The 12,542-nt window shown below is 43.9% G+C and overlaps 2 long non-coding RNA genes across 2 annotated transcripts in view; both read left to right on the top strand.

The window, feature by feature from the left end:
* Positions 1-5,540, top strand: part of LOC310844399 — a 49,174-nt gene extending 43,634 nt beyond the window's left edge. Inside the window, exons 4-5 of the long non-coding RNA XR_014564083.1 lie at positions 4,263-4,408; positions 5,235-5,540. This is a non-coding gene — a long non-coding RNA (uncharacterized lncRNA). The remainder of the gene's footprint in view (positions 1-4,262; positions 4,409-5,234) is intronic.
* A 4,782-nt stretch (positions 5,541-10,322) lies between these two features.
* Positions 10,323-11,398, top strand: LOC310844432. Its single transcript, XR_014564121.1, has 2 exons — positions 10,323-10,895; positions 11,205-11,398. It is a non-coding gene; the product is annotated as an uncharacterized lncRNA (long non-coding RNA).
* Positions 11,399-12,542: the final 1,144 nt, after the last annotated feature.

The raw sequence follows: 12,542 nt of genomic DNA, 5'->3' as shown, positions 1-12,542 counted from the left end.
TTGTTTGGATGCAACTGGGCACCATTTTGAATGAAGATGGCAGACCAAACTTTTCTTATAATTCCCAAGCGACACTGGTTATGAGACTGCAAATCCTGAATTAAAGCAATGGGGTTTGGGGCAGTTATTGTGGACCTGAAAAAAAAAAGGAGGTGGTGAAATGGGGACACAGTGGGACAGAATGGCCCTTCCCATGTTTTGAAGTGCCCTGTTTCAGAAAATTTCCCAGGTCATCTTTATTGTCAGCACTTTAAAAAGATTTATGGAGATGTTTCTATTTCACTTGGATATTTGACAAGAGGAGTGAGTGGTGTTTGCCTTTTCTACCAAGGATGGTTTGACTTCAGTCTTGAGGTCTGTAGGTTATTTTGTTGGTTATTAGAATCCCCATGGCCTAATACCTTGTTTTAAATTTACAAAGCAAGGGTGCACATTCAGAATCTCCTAACAGTGAGAAAGATATAAATAATCTATCTGCCTTTAGGGACATTATTTATTAATTGTGTTGGCTTGTTTATATTGTTGTTAGTTGCATGGAGGTCTCAGTGGGTGGAAAAGCAGAATATATATATTTTTTCCTTTATAAAAAGAGGTGATAGATTAGATCAGTTTGTTAAAAGGCTGGCAATCAGCTGAAACATTTAAGTTTGCAACATCTCTGTTTTGTGTGTGTGTGTGTGTGTGTGTGTGTGTGTGTACTCATCTCTATGAGCTTAATGCTAATTGGTTTGGAGACATAATCCACTGGGAGGTTTTCCTCTGCAAGCCCAATTTGTTTGCCCACAAAAGGAAAAAATACTATTGAGTTTTAAATACATATATATGGATATTGGTATATAAATATATATACCCCACCTTTCTTTCACAGAACACAAGGTAGTATAATATACATGGTTCTCCCCCTCCTTAATTATCATTACAACAATTCTGTGAGTTATGCTAGGCTGAGAAAGTGGCTCATGGTGAGCTTCATAGCTGGAACCCTGGTCTCCCAGGGTTATACCACGCTGGCTTTCCACGCCAGCCTGTATATGATCATACAAGTCAGAGAGCACCTGCATCTCTCATCCAGTGCTGAACATCTCTAAAGCTCAGAGCCAAAATGAATAGTTCCTGCTTTGGCAGAGTTCCACAGGCACACTCATATTTCTTCTTGTGCCTGTCGTGACCTAGTTGTGCCATGGATCATTTCCCTATGGTTCGGAGATGTGAATTAAAGCAGGCAAGTCTACATCAGAGCATCTAAGGGGAGGGAGATTTTTGGCTTGATTGGTGGGAGGAAGTATAATCCCATTGCACTCTCAAGACATTTCACAGTTCACCTTCTTGTCATCAAAGGTGTCAGGTTAGATCAGAGGGAAAAAACCTATTAGAGCAGACTGGCAGAACTTTTCCTGATTGGCCTTTTTAGCAGAACAGTATCTGACAAAGAGACAGGAGATGATGGAATCGAGGACCCGAACACTGTTGCCCATGAGACTCTCTTACCCAATACAAAAGTCTTATTGACTTTGACGCATGAGTACAGGAGCCCCTCTTATCAAAGCCACTGTGAAATTGAATCTCCACTTCAAGTAATGAATTTTGCCAGGTCATCCTGGTTGTAACTCATATGTCACAGCTGCACTGGCTACCTAGTTTCACCAAGACCACCTAATCATGTTCAAATATCTCTCTATAAGGCCTAAAAACACAGTCCTTAAAAAACACACACACCCCAACCAACACTGCCCCCATTCTCGCAATTCCAAATTCTGTGTTGGATTCTGTAGTATGGATGCTCTTTGGATATACAAAACAGGGTCCTCTCTCTAGGTTTTTGACTAGTCCAGCTCTTGATAATGGACAATGAAGTCTTTAATTGTCTTTTTTTGCTCGTAACTAGGAAGGACTGCTCTCTCCCATATGAACCCACATGTCCTGTTAAACCACAGAACTCACTGGGTGACCTTGGGCCAGTCACAGTCTCTCAGCCTAACCTACCTGACAGAGTTGTTTTGAGGTTAAAAAAAGGAGAGGAACAGAACCACCTTGAGCTCTTTGGAGGGTGATGGCTATGCTCTGTCTCCAAAGCTGGAGGCTGCAACACTTCTGAATACTAGTTGCCAGAAACCACAGGTGGAGAGAGGGCTCTTGTGTTCGAATCCTTCTTGAGGGTTTTCCACAAGCATCTGGTTAGGCAGTGTGAGAACAGGATGGTAGATGGGCCGCTGGTCTGATCCATCAGGCTCTTATGATGTCCTTAGGTGGGATACATAGGCAATAAACAAATAAATACCCATATATCAAATCAACAACGAGGAAGCAGTGGCCCCCATTCACTCATATGGTATAATCGTCCCTGCTGAGCTTCAGTCCAAATGGCTAACCCTGTAACAGATGGTGTGGATTTTGCAGTGCACAGGCCATACTTTTGTACCCTATGAAACTGCTGGAAAATCATGATGCCAACCGCTGCTTATCCTCTGCACCTCTTGCTCCATGGAATTTTGGAAAGAGTTGACCTCCAGTTAAAATTGAGGTAGCCTTTTAAAGACCATGCTCAGCAGTAGATGTGAGATCACCTAGTAAAACTGGTAGGAACAGAAGTCATTGAACGGTGTGGGTCAAGGAAAACTGCATTTCCATGAGAATGACATTTATATGGCACTTTTCAGCAGTGCTCCAAAGGGCTGAAGCTGGGCAAGGACTTCTTTTGCGAGGTGTCCTGTGATGGGAGGTGTTGTATAGTGGGAAAGATGGGCGACAGACACAGCTCTTTTAAGCAACAGCTCTTTATTACAGCAGTTAGCAGTGCTCTAAGTCTGTCTGAACAACAGTGAAGCTGGCTGCCTTATATAATGCTCAATAACTTGTAACAGTAACAAATTCCAACTAACTACCCAATCGGTGAAAGCAACTCTCAATCCTTCATTTGCATACTGGTGGCCCAGAGTGAGAACTGCAGCCCGTCTGAATACATAACAGGAGGGATTTGGGAACAGGAGGAGACAAAGAAGCAGGACTATCACAAAAGGTGGCAGACCCCCCTGCATTAGAGGTTTTTTGGGTAGGCTGGTTGACCCCCTCTCTCATGCCTGCCATACTGGTGCGTTCCTTCAACAGCAGAGGCATAGGAGCCAACTCCTAGGGGCCACGGGGCCTTCAACCTCCCCAATAAAATATTTGAGGTGGCTGCCCGCTAAGTTGATGGGCCTTGCCATTTAAATGGTGTGCATGCACCTTGTCATGTGATCAATTATGTGCCATATTTTATTCAAGTTGGTACCCGTGAGCAGAGGGTTCGTCTTGCTGGCCTTGGAGGTCCCTTCCAAATGCATGATTCTAAAAGTAATGTTTGTTCGAGAGAAGGACAGTGTAGGTCCTTCCCCTTCCCCAAATCGTCATCTCCCAGGGAGGGGCAGTGTTGCTGTTGGGAGGGCCACGCTGTAAAACCTGCCACTACAAGATAACGTAGCATGACAGAGGGACTTCGCTGAAAGAGTCCAACTCTTACATGAAGCAGAGTGGCTTCTGTTCTAGCTTTACCTTAGCCAGAACAGAAGCCACTCTGCTCCTACTGCCAATCCCTGTAATTATGCATGGAGCCTTCTCATTGCAGAGCTTACCGGCGCAGCCTTGCAGAAGCGCCGGCAACACTTCTCCGTAATGCGGCAGCCAGCCCCGACTTGCAGGTAGCCCTGCTGCAACATCCTCTGAATCGCACTGGGATTGCAGGCTTAGGCGGATTCCTTTTCATTTCCACTGTTTCATGTCAGGCCATTATCTGCTCGAGTTAAATCAATACAACAGGTAAGACAAATTTCCATTGCCTCCACTCTAATCCAATATTGTGGCAGAATTAATATCCCTCTCTCAACCCACCAGAGATTCGGAGCTATTAAATCCTAAATTAAGGGTGTTTTGTTTTGCATGATACAGTGCCGAGTCTTCCAGAGGGGGTTCAGTGTCACTTCCGAACGAGCATCTGCCTCGAGTGCTGCTTGGCTTTCCTTTGTGATTACTCAAGGAAGCTTTCTGCCTTCTATTAACCTTTCATGCCTTGTTCTTTGGGTCTCTTCTGGCTAAAGCCACGTATAGAATCTAGCAGCCAAGGATGAATTACTGCTGGTGGGTCTATGGGATTAGTGAAGACTGGGGGGGGGGTGACTCTCACCCTTAAATGGATGGGCAGACACCTTCAAGAGTCAAAAGTGAAGTGCAGCCTTTCTTAGATGATTCAATCCAATGCAGAAATGTGACAGAGTTACTTGTCCTTCCAGAAGGTCATCTTCTGGGCCTCTTCTTCTCACCTGGGTAAGCTTCCTTTCAACAGGAGGCACAACTTCCATTGATCACATCGTTTCATATCGGTGGGACAGTGAGTAATGAAGGAGGCATGATCAGAGCATCATGGAAACTCCCCAAAGTGAGTACCAATACTTCTTCTGACCCACCAATTTTAAAGAGTCCAACTCAACACAAGCTGTGCACAAACAATTCAGTATACTACAATTTTCAACACTTAGGGAGGAATTCAACGCTTCCAATAGTCCTGTCTGTTTCAGCTTGCCCAATGGATTTATAGATCGCTTAACTGTCAAATTGGTTTACATAAAAAGATTATTAAAAATACAGGTGAGATACAGATTTAAAATGTATATAAAATATAGATAAAATAGATAATTGAAATACTGATAAAATCAAAAGTTTAAAACAAATTGGCATATAAAACGTAATGATTATAAATAATATCAGTAGTTTTAAAACTAATACACATAATGAAATTACATGTTAAAATTGTGTGTTGAAATTACATGTCTGTTTAAAGGTAAAGGTAAAGGGACCCCGCCCACTAGGTCCAGTTGTGACCGACTCTGGGGTTGCAGTGCTCATCTCGCTTTATTGGTTGAGGGAGCCGGCGTACAGCTTCTGGGTCATGTGGCCAGCATGACTAAGCCGCTTCCGGTGAACCAGAGCAGCGCACAGAAACACTGTTTACCTTCCCGCCAGAGCGGTACCTATTATCTACTTGCACTTTGACGTCCTTTCAAACTGATAAGTTGACAGGAGCAGGGACCAAACAACGAGAGCTCACCCCATTGCGGGGATTCAAACCGCCAACCTTCTGATCGGCAAGTCCTAGGCTCTGTGGTTTAACCCACAGAGCCACCCGCTCACCCACATGAGACATGTATCCTACATGTCTGTTTACGCTTCCTTAAACCAAACAAGTGATCATATCCTTGGGTTAGATCTCACCTTCATGTGCACTTTGCAACAGAGAAGTGGCAACCTGGACCTAACCTGGACCTGCTACTGAACATGGGGATGGTCCTTACATTTCTGCTGGCAACAAAATCTGGTTTCTACCTGCCTACAACTTTCCCTGGTTCAGAGAAAATGCACTGCTACCTCTTCCATTTTGCCGGAGAGCAATTTTTCTAGAGGATTTTACTTCTGAGCAAGAAAGTTGAAAGCTGTGAAGTGAAGGAGCTCTTTGAATCGAACTGCTCATCACAAACTTGTATGCGGGGCTGGCAGTGGGGGGCTGGGGTGAAATAAAAATGTTGGTGGAATGCTCTGAAATTCAGAAATCTGGGTGTATTCGATTCCAAGGGATCTCAGAGTATGACATCATGGATTCTAAACAATAAGTAAAACATAAATTGATACAATCCCCTCCCCCCCCCCCACACATATACAAAGCCAGCCATTGGAAAAAAAGCCAAGGAAATTGGGAGGAAAAAACCCAGACGGAATGGCAGACTACATATCCTGGTTTAGGAAATGAGTCTCAGCAGGGATCCGAGACATTTAAATCAGTTGCTAGTTTCTCCCCCCTTTTTATTTCCTTTAAATGATGTGTTCAGTTACTTCCAGACTCCCTCCCCATCTGCATACATAATTGGGTTGCGTTTTTATCCCCTTTAATTCATTGCCATCTTTGCAACTCTACAGCCAAAGTTTATCAGGATGTCTCAGTCCTTGTCTGCTTCCACCAGGGATTGCGTCTCTGACCTTTTTTGTTTATTTATGTCTCCAGAAGCCAAGCGGCAACTGCTTTCCTTGGTTAGGAAGAAGGTGCACTTAATCACAGGGGAGAACAGGAATGGCGTAATGAGAAGAGAAATAGGCTGTCGGATAGGAGAAAGAGCCTGGAGAAGACAGAGAGGAGACGGGGGAGAGGTTTGCTAGGCAGCCTGACTGCTGGAACAAATGCATCTTTCTGGTTTTGCCAGCTATTCTTTCCTTTCCTGCTCCTTGCTCTGCTCTGGGAGCCAATAGGATGCTGACGCATCATCATACTCTTCTGGGGCCTTTGCATCACTCCCAGATCTGAAATGATCTTTCAGTCCAATGCCACCTTTTGGCATTTTGAAATAATAATAATAATAATAATAATAATAATAATAATTATATCCCACCCTCCCCAGCAGAAGCCGGGCTCAGGGCGGCTAACAACAATAAAACAGTACAACAGTACAACACAACACTCTTAAATTATTCATTATAAAATTAATTCAAATCAAACCAATGGCAACCATTGGGACAGAGCTCCACGAAGATTGCCAAAGGAGGGAGTCAGGCTGTGCTCTGGCCAAAGACCTGGTGGAACAGCTCTGCCTTGCAGGCCCTGCGGAAAGATGTCAAGTCCTGCAGGGCCCTAGTCTCTTGTGACACAGCGTTCCACCAGATCGGAGCCACAGCCGAAAAAGCCCCTGCTCTAGTTGAGGCCAGCCTAACCTCTCTGTGGCCTGGGACCTTCAAGATGTTTTTATTTGAAGACTGTAAGTTTCTCTGTGGGACATACCAGGAGAGGCTGTCCCGTAGGTACGAGGGTCCTAGGCCATATAAGGCTTTAAAGGTTAAAACCAGCACCTTAAACCTGATCCTGTACTCCACCGGGAGCCATGCAGCTGGTACAGCACCGGGTGAATGTGATCTCTTCAGCGAGGACCCCGTAAGGAGTCTCGCTGCGGCATTCTGCACCCGCTGGAGTTTCTGAGTCAGTCTCAAGGGCAGCCCCACGTAGAACAAGTTACAATAATCCAGTGTGGAGGTGACCGTTGCGTGGATCACAGTGGCTAGGTCACCTCCACACTGGATTATTGTAACTTGTTCTACGTGGGGCGAGAGAGGTAAGGAGCCAACTGCTTAGCTTGGCAGAGATGAAAAAATGCCGCCTTTTGTTATAGCTGCAATGTGCGCCTCCATGGAAAGGGAGGTGTCGAAGATTACACCCAAACTCTTAACGGACGATGCTGGCACTAATTGCACCCCTGCAAGAGATGGGAGTTGCCCCCCAATCCCATATCGTCCCGTCCCAGCCACAGGACCTCTGTTTTCGAAGGATTTAGCTTCAACTGGCTCCCACGTAAGCATCCAGCCACAGCTTCCAAACATCTGATCAGTGTGTCTGGGGCCGAGTCAGGATGGCCATCCATCAACAGATAGAGTTGGGAGTCATCAGCATACTGATGGCAACCCAGCCCAAAACTCCGAAGAAGCTGGGCGAGGGGGCGCATAAAGATGTTGAAAAGCATCGGGCAGAGTATTGCACCCTGAGGCACTCCACACACCAAGGAGTGGTGCGATGACAATTCGTCCCCAAGCGCCACCCTCTGTCCCCGACCAGAGAGAAACGAGCGCAACCATTGAAGGACTGTGCCCTGGATCGCCACGTCGGCAAGAACCATTGCACACCTTTAAATGGGGCACACAATGAGGTGCTGCTCCACACAACACATAAACTATGGGATTTGCTCCTCCAGGATGTAGTGATGTTCAGCAATGTGGATGGCTTTAGAAGGGGGTTAGACATATTCGTGGAGAATAAGCCTATCAGTGGCCACTAACCACAATGGCTGTGTTCTCCCTCCACTCTCTGAGGCATTATGCCTCTCAATACCAGTTGCTGGGAAGGCAACCGGGCAGAGTGCTGTTTCACCCAGACCCTGCTTGTGGGCTCACCATAGGTATCAATTTGGCCACTGTGAGGACACATTACTGGACAATAATGGACTTTTTTATCAGATCAAGGAGGCCATCATCCTACTGCTTGGGCCCTCTCAGAGGTTCAGGCTTCCTGTGACGCACTGAGGTGAGAAGTGAAGCAGGAACCTCCTCCTTCCCACCTTATTCTTCAGTAGCTTTAAGTCCTGGAAGAAGTCTAGTGAAACAGCCAGCAATCTTTCCCTCATCCAACATTTCACAACCCCAAAGCAACGAGATTCCAACGAAATATCAGGAATAATGTACAGTGGTACCTCAGGTTACATACGCTTCAAGTTACATATGCTTCAGGTTACAGACTCTGCTAACCCAGAAATAGTTAAGAACTTTGATTCGGGATGATAAGAGAAATCGTGCTCCGGCGGTGTGGCGGCAGCAGGAGGCCCCATTTGCTAAAGTGGTGCTTCAGGTTAAGAACAGTTTCAGGTTAAGAACAGACCTCTGGAATGAATTAAGTACTTAACTTGAGGTACCACTGTACTGACAGTAAGCGCTGTTTGACTGTGGAACCAACTCACTCAGAAGGTGGTAGACTCTCCTTCACTGGAGGTTTTTAAGAAGAGGTAGGATGGCCACCTATCATGTATGATCAAGTTGAGATTCCTGCATTGCAGGGAATTGCACTAGATGTCCCTCAGGGTTGCTTCTAACTTGGCAATTCTATGATCCCTTGGGGAACCAGGCCTTCTTTTTATGGGAAACCCTACCTTTGAAAGAAAACCTGAAACATACACACTCACTAGAGACCCCCATTGCGTCAACATAGTCATACCTTGGATCCCGAATGCCTTGGTACTTGGACATTTTGGCTCCTGAACGCCGCAAACACAGAAGTAAATGTTCTGGTTTGCGAACGTTCTTTGGAACCCAAACGTCTAACGGGGCTTCCGCGGCTTCCAATTGGCTGCAGGAGCTTCCTGCAGCCAATCAAAAGCAGCACGTTCGTTTCCAAACATTTTGGAAGCCAAACGGACTTCTGGAACGGATTCTGTTTGACTTCCAAGGTACGACTGTATAAGCAGTGGTATTGGTCTTGCTCTGTTGACTGAGGCTCAGACCCTGTAGCAGTGGGTGAAGGTTGGTGAATTCAGGAAACAGAGCCAGGCAGACAAAGAAGTAGAGCTGCATGGGTTAGGGGGCAGAGCCCATCAATGGACTATGGCTAAGGGGCCTAGAGCTGGCACTGACGCAGCCTGGTGGATGGGGAGTCACAGGTGAGAGCAAAATGCTCTCAGTTAGTTAGTTTGATTTATTACGGCCATTGGCCCATATCTAAAACAATACATTAAAATTTATCCATAAACAATACAATTTAAACAGTTAAAACACCCATATAAAACCAATTTTACTTCAATTAAGTAAACACTATACACAATAAGCTCCCTCTATGTAAACCACAATTCAAATCCCTCAGATTTTGGGGGATATGCGTCTTAGTTCTGGCACTTATTGATGGTTCTTAAGTTTAGCTAAGCTGTCAGAGTCATACAGTGATCCATTTCTCCTCTTTTGAAATAAGACATTAATCAGGTATCTAGCAACTGCAAGGGATCTACTTGTGTCTTCGTCGTTTAATAAGTATATTATTTGGGCTTCCTGAGGTCTGTCAGCAATTCTCGATAAATATGGGGCCAGAAACTTGGACCGTGAAGCCGAATGTAATGGACAACAGAAGATTATATGATATAACGATTCTATAGATCCACTTTTACAGTCACAGAGGAGTGAGATCTGTCCGTTGGAGAGTCTGTTACCCAACACATTTGATGGGAAAACATTGAATCTAGTCTTTATAAAGGCATACCTGTGCATTACCACAGATAAGGTAGTTAAATAAGATGGAAGTTTCGTTGGTGGTGTTAAGCCAAGGTTTATTGGCGAACAGGTGCCACCACCTGTCGCAATATTAAATTGTAAATCCATCTCCTCTAATTTGTGAGTTATAATTCTCTTGGCAGAAATTAAATCCAATTTTAGTAGTTCAGATGGAGATAGTCCTAAGGACACAAGTTTCCCACGTATTATTTTTGCCCAAGGGCTAGGGAAGTCATCTCTCCAGAGACACTGTATCAAGTGGAGATTTGGAAGTTTATGCCATAATGCCAACCAGTAACAGAGGATGCATTTCCATAATGTGGTTTCTAGAGATGTAACATTTAGTTCGAGTCGTATAGCAGTATTGCCTACACACCTGGGTAATTTTAGCAACCTTCTTAGAAGCTGGTTTTGGATTACCTCCAATTGGGTTAGATTAACAAAGGACCCCCATATTGGGATTGCATATGCTATTGTTGCAATCACCTTTGCCTTGAACAAAATGCTCTCAAAGAAACAGAACAGTCCTTTGGCTCTAACTTGTCATCCTGACATTCTGCTCGGTTTGATCATCTCCTCAAGGCTCCAGAGACTTGGGATCTGTCCCATCATAAGTGCTGAAACAGCATGTGTAGTGACACTCACTATTGTGAATGGGACCAAATCTGCAGGAAGTACTAACATTTCAAGATGGATCCCCGCCTTTCTGTGCACACTTAACAAGAGATTCTTTGTTTTAGCACCTCAAAGGCAGCAGTGTATGCATGAGAGGGAGGCAGAAATCTCACATTGGAATTGGGCAGACACAGGAAAGCTTCCTTTCCTGAACTCTTATTACTGCGATATTATTATACACGCAGCCAGCACCTCCTTTAATCAATTTAACATAATATGACCTATGAGTTAATCTTCCCTAATGAGAAGGCCACCTTCACTCCATTAAGAGACAGATATATCATCAACCTCATCTTCCAGATGAAGAAGGCAATTATGAAGAAAGCCTGGAAACAGGAGATACTAACAGGATGCAAAAGATGTGACGGGCAGTGCATGTCTGAAGGGAGAACCCAGGGTACCAGAGGAAGGTGAGGGATGCTTAAGGAATTCACTCTTTGCAAATTCTGAAATGGACTGACCTGATTCCACACCTCCTGGGTTTGTATCGCTTAGCTGCATATGGCTGAGTTGTCCACCAACTTGCACACTTCCCAGATGTTTAATATTTGGGTAAAATAAATCAAAGTATTTTTTAAAATGTATATTTTGAGAAAAAGCACATTTCAAATTCATATTTGAATGTGAACCTTTATGCAGACTTTTTATAAAAAAAAGACAATGAAAATGGGATAGAATGAACATATGTGACAGAAATTGATTGATTCTTCTCTCCCCAGAGGGGTACTCTGTTTCTCTTCTGGACAATGGGGTAACATGCTTGAATGGACCAGTTATAGGCCTTCTTTGTTTTTGCAAAACCCTCAGACTATCTTTGGAAGGAGACATCTCAATTTCTGTAAATGGGCATTTAAGTCGCTCTGAAACATATCACAAGACTGATTTGGCATCAAATAAAACCATCTGACAATGACTGGCAAATTTATTTTATTGATCTTATTTATACATTTATGTAACACCTTTCTGCCCTGCAAGGGCCTCCCAAGGCCATTCCCAATACATGTATAAGATGAATACAATATTGAAACCATCCCAGCAATAAAAGAATAAAGAGAATTGGTTTGTAAAGACAGATGGGGCTATGGATTGCATCTTCCAATGGTTGTCAGCTACACACACATGCACTCGTATACCTTAATCCACACATAGTTTCTCCGTTAAATCATAATTTCATCTGGATATTTCACTCCTTAGCTACATCTGGCTTTGTTTAATGTCAGTACATTAAGCAAACCACATTTTGTAACAATTAATGGTACCCTGGTGAAAACTATTGAGGGTTTTTTAAAAGAAGAAAAAATACAGCAGGTCCATATTGGGATCATATGAACAATAAGTAGTGTCATTTAAACAGGGCTTTTGGATGACTGGGGGATGTGAAAATTGTGGAGCCTCTAATGTTAAAATAAAAACATTGGAGAGAGACTCACATATAAACTGTTGAGTGAGAGGAAATGCATATACGGTCGTATTTTTTAAATATATGGGGCAAGGAGGGATGGGTAAAGAATGTGAAGATTTCCTCTCTTCTTCTATCTGTTAAATGATACCACTCAGTATTATGCATATCCTTCGCTGGGAAGCAGCCAGAAAAATGTTGTTCATAAATCCCTTCCCCTATCCCTGGGCAGATTTGCAGTTTCATATCTTAGAGATACTTAATCGCCTGGTACATAGTGAGCCAAATACTTGGGAAGCATTTAAAGCTGTACCAAGCATTTGGAGATGGTGTCCTGAAAACTTGGGCTACAACTCCCAACCAGCAAACTATGCTGGCCAAAGCGGTTGGGAGCTGGAATTCAACACATCTGGAGGACCCCAGACTGATGAAGGCTGGTCAACATCAAGAAGGCATATATGATGCACTTGTTTACTTAACTGAGCCATTTATAAACTCGCCTGAGAACTTTCCCTTTAAATAACTGGAATATAAAAACTAGAAGATTAGAAGAAAACTCTGCCAAGAGATACAAAGTTGAGGTTTTCATTTACACATAGGACCAGCACATTCTCAAACGTATCGCTTTCCTTGAGCTGATCAAGGAAATGAGATTTGT

The sequence above is a fragment of the Podarcis gaigeae genome (assembly GCF_964106915.1).
Source record: "Podarcis gaigeae genome assembly, chromosome: 5".
NCBI classification, from domain to species: domain Eukaryota; kingdom Metazoa; phylum Chordata; class Lepidosauria; order Squamata; family Lacertidae; genus Podarcis; species Podarcis gaigeae.
This window is presented reverse-complemented; position numbering and strand designations above follow the sequence as displayed.